The 13,812-nt window shown below is 42.9% G+C and overlaps 1 long non-coding RNA gene across 1 annotated transcript; it reads left to right on the plus strand.

Moving 5' to 3' along the window:
* Positions 1–5,961: 5,961 nt before the first annotated feature.
* Positions 5,962–7,644, plus strand: LOC117767682. The gene is made up of 3 exons (XR_004614923.1): positions 5,962–6,029; positions 6,733–6,884; positions 7,582–7,644. It is a non-coding gene; the product is annotated as an uncharacterized LOC117767682 (long non-coding RNA).
* Positions 7,645–13,812: the final 6,168 nt, after the last annotated feature.

Below are 13,812 nucleotides of genomic sequence, written 5' to 3' on the forward strand. Positions count from 1 at the left end.
TTTTAGTATTGATTTTAAATTTAATATAATTACTTTTAAAGACAGACATGGGCTGCCTGCTCCCAATATGTCAGACCTTTTACCTCCCTATGAGCCAGGACGCAGCCTGAGATCCTCTGGTAAAGAGTTGAGTAAATAGCCATTCCAAAATCAAGGCTGAAAACCAAAGAGATCCAGCCTTTGCGGTGAGGGCCCCTACTCTTTGGAACAATCTGCCAGAAGAGATTAGACTAACAATATAGGTTACTTGTTTTATCTCTCATCTCAAGACACATCTCTACAAAAAAGCTTTTATTGTATGATGTTTATACATTTTATTAGGATTATTTCTTTACTCTGATTGTTTGTGAATTTGATGTTGTTTGTTGTAAAGAACTGTGTTACTTGTATTGAAACGTGCGAAACAAATATAGTTATTATCTTATAGCTCTGTCAGCTGGGTATAGTGAATGTTCTTCTGCTGTAGCACCTAAGATCGTGTAGGAATGTCAGTAAATCACACAGTTGAAAAGCAATTGTTTTGTCTGATACCAATCTTTATATAAAGTAGGCTTCTAACTGGAGAAAATATATAGGGTAAAGCACATTCTGATACATATTGCTAAAAATATATATCTTTAATTGAAAGGTTAAAGGATTGCTTGGGGCGAGGAGGATTAAAGGAGGATTTGCCTGATATCAGTGATCATATTAACTGCATCATTATAAGGTAATAATAAAATGCAGTTGTACAGAAGTGGCAGAGTCCAAGCTGCAATTCAAATAAGACAGAATAAATTGTATTTATAATTTTCTCGGGTCTCGATAACCATCCTAAGAACCAACCTAAAAAACGAATTTGCTTTTGCTTGAAACCCACCAGACTATTTTCTTCCAATTCCAGTTTATATACAGTATACTTTAACATTTTTGGAATACAAAGGTTTAGCTGGTGGCTTATCTTTTGTATGTCCTTTAATTGATGGTCATTAAGTCAACAAAAACTGCATTTTGTTGGGGGTCAAGCTTTATCGAGCCAGTTAAATAGTTGTTGTATTTAAAATATGATTTCATCATTTTCTCCATCATTTCTCCAAATATTGAACCAACACAAAGGATTTCCAAAGCATACACTCATAGTTGTTTTGTTTCAGATGTAAGCATGAATTCAGCAGGGAGTCAAAATCACTCATCACATTTGAGTTGCTATGTTATCAGTTGTCAGTCTTGCAATAAGTGCTACATAATCAAAGATGATAACATTTGGAGTCTGTTGAAACTTCTCTGCATTCTAAAGTGTATTCAAATGTATTTATACCAACTTATATTTCACAGGAAATCAGAAGAAATGGTTAGGATGGATCCTCTCACACTCCTTCTGTTTGCAGGTATGTGTTCATACCAAGTGCTCCTCTTCTCTTCTTTCTGTGTGTGTGTGTGTGTGTGTGTGTGTGTGTGTGTGTGTGTGTGTGTGTGTGTGTGTGTGTGTGCGTGCGTGCGTGCGTGCGTGCGTGCGTGTGTGTTTGTGTGTCTGTGTGTGTGCGTGCATCTTTAATAAATAATACAAAAACGTTTTACTTTGGATTGGACATAATTAATGTTCATACTTGTAACATTTTCCCACAGGAATTTTGGGAGCATCAACACAAAATGACACAACACCAGGTAACGTAAACAGGCATGAAGGGTCACGATTTAAATTCCTGAAACTTTGTTGTTATTAGGTTACTATGATGTATCCAATGTGAAGAAGATGGAAATAACATTATTATATTTTTGAGTTTGCACATGCATTGGATCTTTGTCATGTGAAATGCTTTGGGAGCATTATATGTTATTGATAAACATTAATAACATTAAATAGCATTACAATCTTAAGATGAAATATATGGAGCGACGCCTGCGAGCTAGTTCAGGCAGCCAACTCGAGCTGCGCTGCTCCAATCATGTGACATACATCATGTGACATACCTCACTCTCCACAACCATTTATAATACACACCCAGCTTATCAGGTGGTCTATTTAAGCAGAGAGAAATTTCCCATCATCCCCTTTGATCGCACTGCTGCTGCAGTATTGCTACCAGTCGCTTCAGCCCCTCCACCACCCCAGCATCCACCTGTAGGCTCCAACGGGGGGTTACAAGTATTTCCTATCATTCCTGTGTAATCATATGGGGGAGTGATTAAGTTGGAGCCTAGAGGCCAAACACTAAACCTGCTGCAATAAAAATATTTTTTCCTCATCACCACTCAACATGACCTCGTCACCTCAACATGACCTCACCACCAATCTCCCCGATGTCACCTTCAGGTATTGTTGTTTCCTCTGTCAATATTTCTACAAGTTCATGCTTCTCAGTCAACAAGCCTTGTTTATGTTAAATAACATCATTGCAAAATGTGGCATATAAATTTGTTAAGTTGTAAAATTTCATAATAACAAATATTTAATGATTTCTAGGTAATGAAACCTCCCCAACAACATCTGGAACATCAGCACAACCTGCTGTCACAACAGCTGCAGCACTCGAAAAAGAAAATGTTAGGATGACATTTGCGTTGATGCAACCCTTCAAACCACAACTTAAAAACAAATCCTCTGAAGAGTACAAGACATTAGAAAGTTATAAAACATCATTGGTAAGTACAATAAAATTACTATATCATTTGGATACATACTGAATAAAATACTGTACGTTATCAATGTGAATTATTGAAGAAAACATTTAAGTTCAAGATTTTATACAAGCAAAATAAATGTTTTGGCATATGTTATTATGGCATATGCAACACCATAACTCTGGTGGTTAAAGCTTCATCCATCACAAAAAAAATAAACTTTTGATCTCAATTAGTTCCAGTGGTGGTAAGTTTTCATAGAGGGAGGTAAGTTATGGCAGAGCAGGAACAAGAACCACTCATGCACTACTTCTGAGCTTGTTACACTAATGAGTAAGTTGTAAAGGAAAAAAACTGGGATGAGAATTTTGGCAGATCAGTGAATGTTTGGATACATTACTCATAATCCTACAAATGGACATTGGAGACAGAGATGATCCAGCTTTGAAATAAAAATGGAGAATTAATGACCAAAATGAGACAGTGGTTATGCAATTGCAACCGTCTTCCATCTCTAATCCTGTTTTTGGATATTACTCTTACTGTTTGTCAATTTCATTTCCCCAGCTTGACGCTGTCTATTCGGAAGAATACGGAGACAGATTCATCGGAGCTAAGATCATCTCTTTCAGGTAAATGACATCAGATTTTATCTATCATCTGAAAAAGAAAATAGTAAGTGTGTCACTAAAGCTGTTTGCATGGAACTGTAGGAATTACAATTTACTAAACAAATTAGAGTTTAATCATTTCAATGTATGATTATGAAATGCTCAAACCTTTAAACAATTTATGTATCCCTATTCATATGGAATTGGGTGTTGATTAGTCATTTTGACTTTAATAGATATCTGTAGTATATTTAGATTTTATGTATTTGTCAAAAACAGTGACTCTAAATCAAGGATGACATGACAGCTACCAAAAGTGAAGTCAAATATTTGAATCAAATGCTAGTGGCTTACTACAGTAAAGGTCATAAGATCTGTCCCTTCCATGTTAACATATTGGACAAAAAATCTAAAAAAGGTCAAATACATTTTTCCCAAAGATGATTTCTGACATTTTAGGTAATCCTTATAAATAAAATGTAAAATCAAGTGCTCAAAATTCTGGTTTAAATTTGTTTGTTTATGTAAAAAAGATTTGGTGGGTTATCATCATTTACAGCTGACACTGACTTGTGATTGGTTGGGTGGGTCTATTGGCAAAATCTCGACGCCATGTCTCCTTTCACGTTCACGACTTCACAGACTCAGGCTCCAAATGACATCACCAACACAGGATGGCAGCCCCTATTTTATTTTATATTTTGCTACAGTGGGGGTAAATAGAGATGTATCACCCATGTTTATACAGTTACTGGTCACAACTAACCATAATAATGATTTTTTTTTTCTTACAGTCCAGGATCAGTTGTGGTACATGTTGAGCTTCAGTTCAAAAATACCAGCTCAGTGCCAGAAACTACTGATGTGGCAAATGTTCTGGTTGAGGCAGCAAACAGTTCCAACTTCTCCCTTCCAATTAACACATCAAGCATTGTTGTAACAAGTAAGCATTGTATAATAGGTTTTGTTGCTAAAACTACATAATACAGCTATTGACTTATAGTGTAACAGTGCAATTTCTCTGAACATTCAATGTAAATTAGTGTTTTAAATATGTAAAATCCTCACCACTGGTATGTAATGAAGGTATAGCAGAACAAGGGGTATCCATTGAGATTTAGTGGAAAGTATTTTATTGTTTACTTGCACGCGTTCATATTTTCCATATTTTATATGCATAATATCATGTTGTCAAAGATAACTGGATATTTTTTATTTTGTTGAAAGAAATGTGCTAAGTTTGTAGTAGCATGTTGCCTTTGATGAAAAAGGCCAATCTTGAGCATGATTACAGCTGGAAACGTGATAAACTAGATGAGTTGAAAAGGACAAATTGGTTTGGATAAAAAGTAACACTCTTCAGAAGAGTTTGTGTGCACAACAAGCAACTCTCCTAAAGACTGCATTCTGATAAAGAACATGTTTTACAGTCAAGTTTTGTGGTGACCAAGCTCAGAGCTAAGGAGACGAAACCTCCTATATAGTAAAGGTTGGGAAGATAAGCAGTAATTTGTGCGTGTGTGTAGTGTAACCGTTTTTATTTTGACTGTGTATAGAGATGATTTTGTACTGCTTCAAAAGATCCTGAAACCACTAAAACAATGTCCTTTTGGTTGATACAGAAATTGCTACACCAACAACAAGCCCAGCAACTGTGACAACTGTGCCTATCACTATGGTGGTGGGCACCACCAATGTTACAACTGGCTCTACAGGTATGAATATGACGTCATTACCGATAAACACAACATCACCACCTTTTACCATGACCTCACCACCAGTTAACATGACATCACCACCACCAGTCAACGTGAGCTCACCACCGGTCACTCTGATCTCACCACTAGTCACTCTGACGTCACCACCACCAGTCACCATGACCACACTACCGGTCAACATGACCTCACCACCAGTCACCATGACCTCTCCACTAGTCACCCTGACCTCACAACTAGTCGCTCTGACCTCATCAACACCAGTCACTATGACCACACTACCGGTCGTCATGACCTCACCACCAGTCACCATGACCTATTCACTAGTCACCATGACCTCACCGCCACCAGTCAACGTGAGCTCACCACCGGTCAACATGACCTCACCACCATTTAGTTTAATTTCACCACTAATATCCACCATGTCACCTTCAGGTATTGCAGTCTTCTCGTTCAATATCACTACAAAATATTTTTCCTCTGTAGACAAACCTTTTTTTTTACATAAAATAACATCAGCATCAAGAAATGTATTTATGCAAAATGGAGTTTATATAAATGTTCATTTGTAAAATGTCAGAATAACTAATATTCTATGTATTTCTACGCTATGAAACCTCTCCACCAACATCTGGAACATCAACACAACCTGCTGTCACAACAACTGCAGCACAGGAAGAAGAAAAAGTTCTGCTGACATTTGCGTTGACGCAAACCTTCAATTCACAATTTAAAAACAAATCCTCTGAAGAGTACAAGACATTAGAAACCCAATTAATAACATTAGTAAGTACAATAAAATGACTTTATCATTTTGATACATGCTTAATAAAACTTTTGTAAGATCACTGAATGTTTGGATACATTACTCATAATCCTACAAATGGACATTGGACGCAGAGATGATCCAGCTTTGTAATAAGAATGGAGAATAAATGAACAAAATGAGACAGTGGTTATGCAATTGCAATCATCTTCCATCCTCTAATCCTGTTTTTGGATATTACTCTTACTGTTTGTCAATTTCATTTCCCCAGCTTGATGCTGTCTATTCGGAAGAATACGGAGACAGATTCGTCGGAACTAAGATCATCTCTTTCAGGTAAATGACATCAGACTTTATCTATCATCTGAAAAAGAAAATAGTAAGTGTGTCACTAAAGCTGTTTGCATGGAACTTTAGTTATTGAAATAGAGTCAGTATATATGCTCCAGAAATGCTCAAACATGTTAAAAATGTGTGTGTCCCTATTCATATCAGATTGGTTGTTTAATCAATCATTTTGACTTTATTAAATGTCTGCAGTACATTTTGATTTTATTTTGATAAGTCAATAACAATGGCTGTAAATGAAGAAGGATGACATGACAGCTCCTCGAAGTGAAGCCAAAATATCTGGAACAAATGCCATTGGCTTATAACAGAAAAGGTCGGTCCCCTCCTTGTTAACATGTCGGACATTGGCCAATCTAAAAGATTTTAAAAATAAGGTAATTTGTAATTATCTTAATCAAGAGGTCAAATTTCTGGTTTAAATTAGTTATTTTAAGTTACAAAAATTGGGTGAGACATAATGACTGACAGCTGAGATTGACGTGTGATTGGTCTGCTGGGTTTATTGGCATAACCTCGACACCGTGGCCCAACTCCACGATGACTATTGCACAGACTCAGACTCCAAAAGCACGAGATGGCAGAATCCTTACCAGTGATATTTTGGCTTCATTTTTGGACAATGGGATGAAATAGAGATGCATCACTGGTCACAAATACCACATAACAATATTAATGATTTTCCTTACAGTGAAGGATCAGTTGTTGTAGAGGCTGAGCTTCAGTTCAAAAATACCAGCTCAGTGCCAGAATCTACTGCTGTGGGAAATGTTCTGGTGGATGCAGCAACCAACAATTCCAACTTCTCCCTTCCAATTAACACATCAAGCATTGTTGTAACAAGTAAGCATTGTATAATAGTTGTTGTTGCTCACACTACATAATACAGCTATTGACTTATAGTGTAACAGTGCAATTTCTCTGAACATTCAATGTAAATTAGTGTTTTAAATATGTTATTATGTAAAATACTCACCTGTTCATACTGGTATTTATTCAAGGTATAGCAGAACAATGGGTATCCATTGAGATTTAGTGGAAAGTATTTTATTGTTTACTTGCACGCGTTCATATTTTCCATATTTTATATGCATAATATCATGTTGTCAAAGATAACTGGATATTTTTATTTTGTTGAAAGAAATGTGCTAAGTTTGTAGTAGCATGTTGCCTTTGATGAAAAAGGCCAATCTTGAGCATGATTACAGCTGGAAACGTGATAAACTAGATGAGTTGAAAAGGACAAATTGGTTTGGATAAAAAGTAACACTCTTCAGAAGAGTTTGTGTGCACAACAAGCAACTCTCCTAAAGACTGCATTCTGATAAAGAACATGTTTTACAGTCAAGTTTTGTGGTGACCAAGCTCAGAGCTAAGGAGACAAAACCTCCTATATAGTAAAGTTTGGGAAGATAAGCTGTAATTTGTGCGCTGCGATATATATGTTAACTGTTTTAATTTTTACTGTGTATAGAGATGATTTTGTACTGCTTCAAAAGATCCTGAAACCACTAAAACAATGTCCTTTTGGTTGTTACAGAGATTGCTACACCAACAACAAGCCCAGCAACTGTGCCTATCACTTTAGCTGCCAATGTAACAGCTGCTACAACTGCTGCAACAAATGTTACAACTGGCTCTACAGGTATGAATATGACGTCATTACCGATAAACACAACATCACCACCTTTTACCATGACCTCACCACCAGTTAACATGACATCACCACCAGTCAATATGGCCTCACCACCAGTAAACATGACCGCATCACCAGTAAACATGAACACACCAACAGTCAACATGACATCACAACTAGTCACCATGACGTCACATCCACCACCAGTCAACATGACCTCACCTTCACCACTCAACCTGACCTCACCAACTGTCAACATGACCTCACCACCACCATTCAACATAACCTCTTCACTAGTCACCATGACCTCACCACCACTGGTCAACATGACGTCCCCACCACTCAACCTGACATCACCATCAGTCAACATGACCTCACCACTAGTCACTCTGACATCATCACCACTAGTCAACATGACCTCATCAACACCATTCAACATAACCTCTTCACTAGTCACCATGACCTCACCACCACCAGTCAACATGACCTCACCACTAGTCACTCTGACATCATCACCACCGGTCAACATGACGTCCCCACAACTCAACATGACCTCACCACCGATCAATATGACCTCACCACCAGTCACCATGACGTCACCACCACCAGTCAACATGACCTCACCACAAGTCACTCTGACATCATCAGCACCAGTCAACATGACCTCACCACTGGTCACTCTGACATCATCACCACCAGTCCACATGACCTCACCACCAGTCACCATGCCCTCACCAACACCATTCAACATAACCTCTTCACTAGTCACCATGACCTCACCACCACCAGTCAACAAGACCTCACCACTAGTCACTCTGACATCATCACCACCAGTCAACGTGAGCTCACCACCGGTCAACATGACCTCAGCACCAGTCACCATGACCTCACCACAAGTCAACATGACCTCTCCACCAGTCACCATGACCTCACCACCAGTCACCATGACCTCACCAACACCATTCAACATAACCTCTTCACTAGTCACCATAACCTCAACACCACCCGTCAACATGACCTCACCACCAGTCACCATTACCTCACCACCACCAGTCAACATGACCTCACCACTAGTCACTCTGACATCATCACCACCAGTCACCATTACCTCACCACCACCAATCAACATGACCTCACCACAACTCAACATGACCTCAAAACCGATCAATATGACCTCACCACCAGACACCATGACGTCACCACCACCAGTTAACATTACCTCACCACTAGTCACTCTGACATCATCACCACCAGTCACCATGACCTCACCAACACCATTCAACATAACCTCTTCACTAGTCACCATGACCTCACCACCACCAGTTGACGTGAGCTCACCACCGGTCAACATGACCTCACCACCAGTCACCATGACCTCACCACCAGTCACCATGACCTCACCACCACCAGTCAACGTGAGCTCACCACCGCTCAACATGACCTCACCACCAGTCGCCATGACCTCACCACCAGTCAACATGACCTCACCACTAGTCACTCTGACATCATCACCACCAGTCACCATGACCTCACCACCAGTCAACATGACCTCTCCACTAGTAACCATGACTTCACCACCACCAGTCAACGTGAGCTCACCACCGGTCAACATGACCTCACCACCAGTCACAATGACCTCACCTCCAGTCAACATGACCTCTCCACTAGTCACCATGACCTCACCACCACCAGTCAACATGACCTCAGAACCACCAGTAAACGTGAGCTCACCACCGGTCAACATGACGTCCCCACAACTCAACATGACCTCACCACCGATCAATATGACCTCACCACCAGTCACCATGACGTCACCACCACCAGTCAACATGACCTCACCACAAGTCATTCTGACATCATCACCACCAGTCCACATGACCTCACCACCAGTCACCATGCCCTCAGCAACACCATTCAACATAACCTCTTCACTAGTCACCATGACCTCACCACCACCAGTCAACATGACCTCACCACTAGTCACTCTGACATCATCACCACCAGTCACCATGACCTCATCACCACCAGTCAACGTGAGCTCACCACTAGTCACTCTGACATCATCACCACCAGTCACCATGACCTCACCACAAGTCAACATGACCTCTCCACCAGTCACCATGACCTCACCACCAGTCACCATGACCTCACCAACACCATTCAACATAACCTCTTCACTAGTCACCATGACCTCACCACCACCAGTCAACATGACCTCACCACTAGTCACTCTGACATCATCACCACCAGTCACCATGACCTCATCACCACCAGTCAACGTGAGCTCACCACTAGTCACTCTGACATCATCACCACCAGTCACCATGACCTCACCACAAGTCAACATGACCTCTCCACCAGTCACCATGACCTCACCACCAGTCACCATGACCTCACCAACACCATTCAACATAACCTCTTCACTAGTCACCATGACCTCACCACCACCAGTTGACGTGAGCTCACCACCGGTCAACATGACCTCACCACCAGTCACCATGACCTCACCACCAGTCACCATGACCTCACCACCACCAGTCAACGTGAGCTCACCACCGCTCAACATGACCTCACCACCAGTCGCCATGACCTCACCACCAGTCAACATGACCTCACCACTAGTCACTCTGACATCATCACCACCAGTCACCATGACCTCACCACCACCGGTCAATATGACTTCCCCACAACTCAACATGACCTCACCACCAGTCACCATGACCTCACCACCACCATTCATTATAACCTCTTCACCAGTCAAGATAACCTCACCACTAGTCACTCTGACATCATCACCACCAGTCACCATGACCTCACCACCACTGGTCAACATGACGTCCCCACCACTCAACCTGACATCACCATCAGTCAACATGACCTCACCACTAGTCACTCTGACATCATCACCACTAGTCAACATGACCTCATCAACACCATTCAACATAACCTCTTCACTAGTCACCATGACCTCACCACCACCAGTCAACATGACCTCACCACTAGTCACTCTGACATCATCACCACCAGTCAACATGACCTCACCACCAGTCACCATGACCTCACCACCAGTCAACATGACCTCTCCACTAGTCACCATGACCTCACCACCACCAGTCAACATTACCTCACCACTAGTCACTCTGACATCATCACCACCAGTCACCATGACCTCAGCAACACCATTCAACATAACCTCTTCACTAGTCACCATGACCTCACCACCACTCAACATGACCAAACCACCAATCAATATGACCTCACCACCAGTCACCATGACCTCACCACCACCCGTCAACATGACCTCACCACCAGTCACCATTACCTCACCACCACCAGTCAACATGACCTCACCACTAGTCACTCTGACATCATCACCACCAGTCACCATTACCTCACCACCACCAATCAACATGACCTCACCACAACTCAACATGACCTCAAAACCGATCAATATGACCTCACCACCAGACACCATGACGTCACCACCACCAGTTAACATTACCTCACCACTAGTCACTCTGACATCATCACCACCAGTCACCATGACCTCACCAACACCATTCAACATAACCTCTTCACTAGTCACCATGACCTCACCACCACCAGTTGACGTGAGCTCACCACCGGTCAACATGACCTCACCACCAGTCACCATGACCTCACCACCAGTCACCATGACCTCACCACCACCAGTCAACGTGAGCTCACCACCGCTCAACATGACCTCACCACCAGTCGCCATGACCTCACCACCAGTCAACATGACCTCACCACTAGTCACTCTGACATCATCACCACCAGTCACCATGACCTCACCACCAGTCAACATGACCTCTCCACTAGTAACCATGACTTCACCACCACCAGTCAACGTGAGCTCACCACCGGTCAACATGACCTCACCACCAGTCACAATGACCTCACCTCCAGTCAACATGACCTCTCCACTAGTCACCATGACCTCACCACCACCAGTCAACATGACCTCAGAACCACCAGTAAACGTGAGCTCACCACCGGTCAACATGACGTCCCCACAACTCAACATGACCTCACCACCGATCAATATGACCTCACCACCAGTCACCATGACGTCACCACCACCAGTCAACATGACCTCACCACAAGTCATTCTGACATCATCACCACCAGTCCACATGACCTCACCACCAGTCACCATGACCTCACCACCACCAGTCAACATGACCTCACCACTAGTCACTCTGACATCATCACCACCAGTCACCATGACCTCATCACCACCAGTCAACGTGAGCTCACCACTAGTCACTCTGACATCATCACCACCAGTCACCATGACCTCACCACAAGTCAACATGACCTCTCCACCAGTCACCATGACCTCACCACCAGTCACCATGACCTCACCAACACCATTCAACATAACCTCTTCACTAGTCACCATGACCTCACCACCACCAGTTGACGTGAGCTCACCACCGGTCAACATGACCTCACCACCAGTCACCATGACCTCACCACCAGTCACCATGACCTCACCACCACCAGTCAACGTGAGCTCACCACCGCTCAACATGACCTCACCACCAGTCGCCATGACCTCACCACCAGTCAACATGACCTCACCACTAGTCACTCTGACATCATCACCACCAGTCACCATGACCTCACCACCACCGGTCAATATGACTTCCCCACAACTCAACATGACCTCACCACCAGTCACCATGACCTCACCACCACCATTCAACATAACCTCTTCACCAGTCAACATAACCTCACCACTAGTCACTCTGACATCATCACCACCAGTCACCATGACCTCACCACCACTGGTCAACATGACGTCCCCACCACTCAACCTGACATCACCATCAGTCAACATGACCTCACCACTAGTCACTCTGACATCATCACCACTAGTCAACATGACCTCATCAACACCATTCAACATAACCTCTTCACTAGTCACCATGACCTCACCACCACCAGTCAACATGACCTCACCACTAGTCACTCTGACATCATCACCACCAGTCAACATGACCTCACCACCAGTCACCATGACCTCACCTCCAGTCAACATGACCTCTCCACTAGTCACCATGACCTCACCACCACCAGTCAACATTACCTCACCACTAGTCACTCTGACATCATCACCACCAGTCACCATGACCTCACCAACACCATTCAACATAACCTCTTCACTAGTCACCATGACCTCACCACCACTCAACATGACCAAACCACCAATCAATATGACCTCACCACCAGTCACCATGACGTCACCACCACCAGTGAACATGACCTCACCACTAGTCACCATGACCTCACCACCACCAGTCAACATAACCTCACCATTAGTCACTCTGACATCATTACCACCAGTCAACATGACCTCACCACTAGTCACTCTGACATCATCACCACCAGTCACCATGACCTCAGCACCACCAGTCAACGTGATCTCATCACCAGTCAACATGACGTCCCCACAACTAAACATGACCTCACCACCACCAGTCAACATGACCTCACCACTAGTCACTCTGACATCACCACCAGTCACCATAACCTCACCACCGGTCAACATGACCTCACCACCATCAGTCACCATGACCTCACCACCACTTGAACCCACTTCTCCACCACTCAACCTGACCTCACCATCAGTCAACATGACCTCACCACTAGTCACTCTGACATCATCACCACTAGTCAACATGACCTCAACAACACCATTCAACATAACCTCTTCACTAGTCACCATGACCTCACCACCACCAGTCAACATGACCTCACCACTAGTCACTCTGACATCATCACCACCAGTCAACATGACCTCACCACCAGTCACCATGACCTCTCCACTAGTCACCATGACCTCACCACCACCAGTCAACATTACCTCACCACTAGTCACTCTGACATCATCACCACCAGTCACCATGACCTCAGAACCACCAGTAAACGTGAGCTCACCACCGGTCAACATGACGTCCCCACAACTCAACATGACCTCACCACCGATCAATATGACCTTACCACCAGTAACCATGATGTCACCACCACCAGTCAACATGACCTCACCACAAGTCACTCTGACATCGTCACCACCAGTCAACATGACCTCACCAACACCATTCAACA

The sequence above is a fragment of the Hippoglossus hippoglossus genome, chromosome 1 (assembly GCF_009819705.1).
Source record: "Hippoglossus hippoglossus isolate fHipHip1 chromosome 1, fHipHip1.pri, whole genome shotgun sequence".
Lineage (NCBI taxonomy): Eukaryota > Metazoa > Chordata > Actinopteri > Pleuronectiformes > Pleuronectidae > Hippoglossus > Hippoglossus hippoglossus.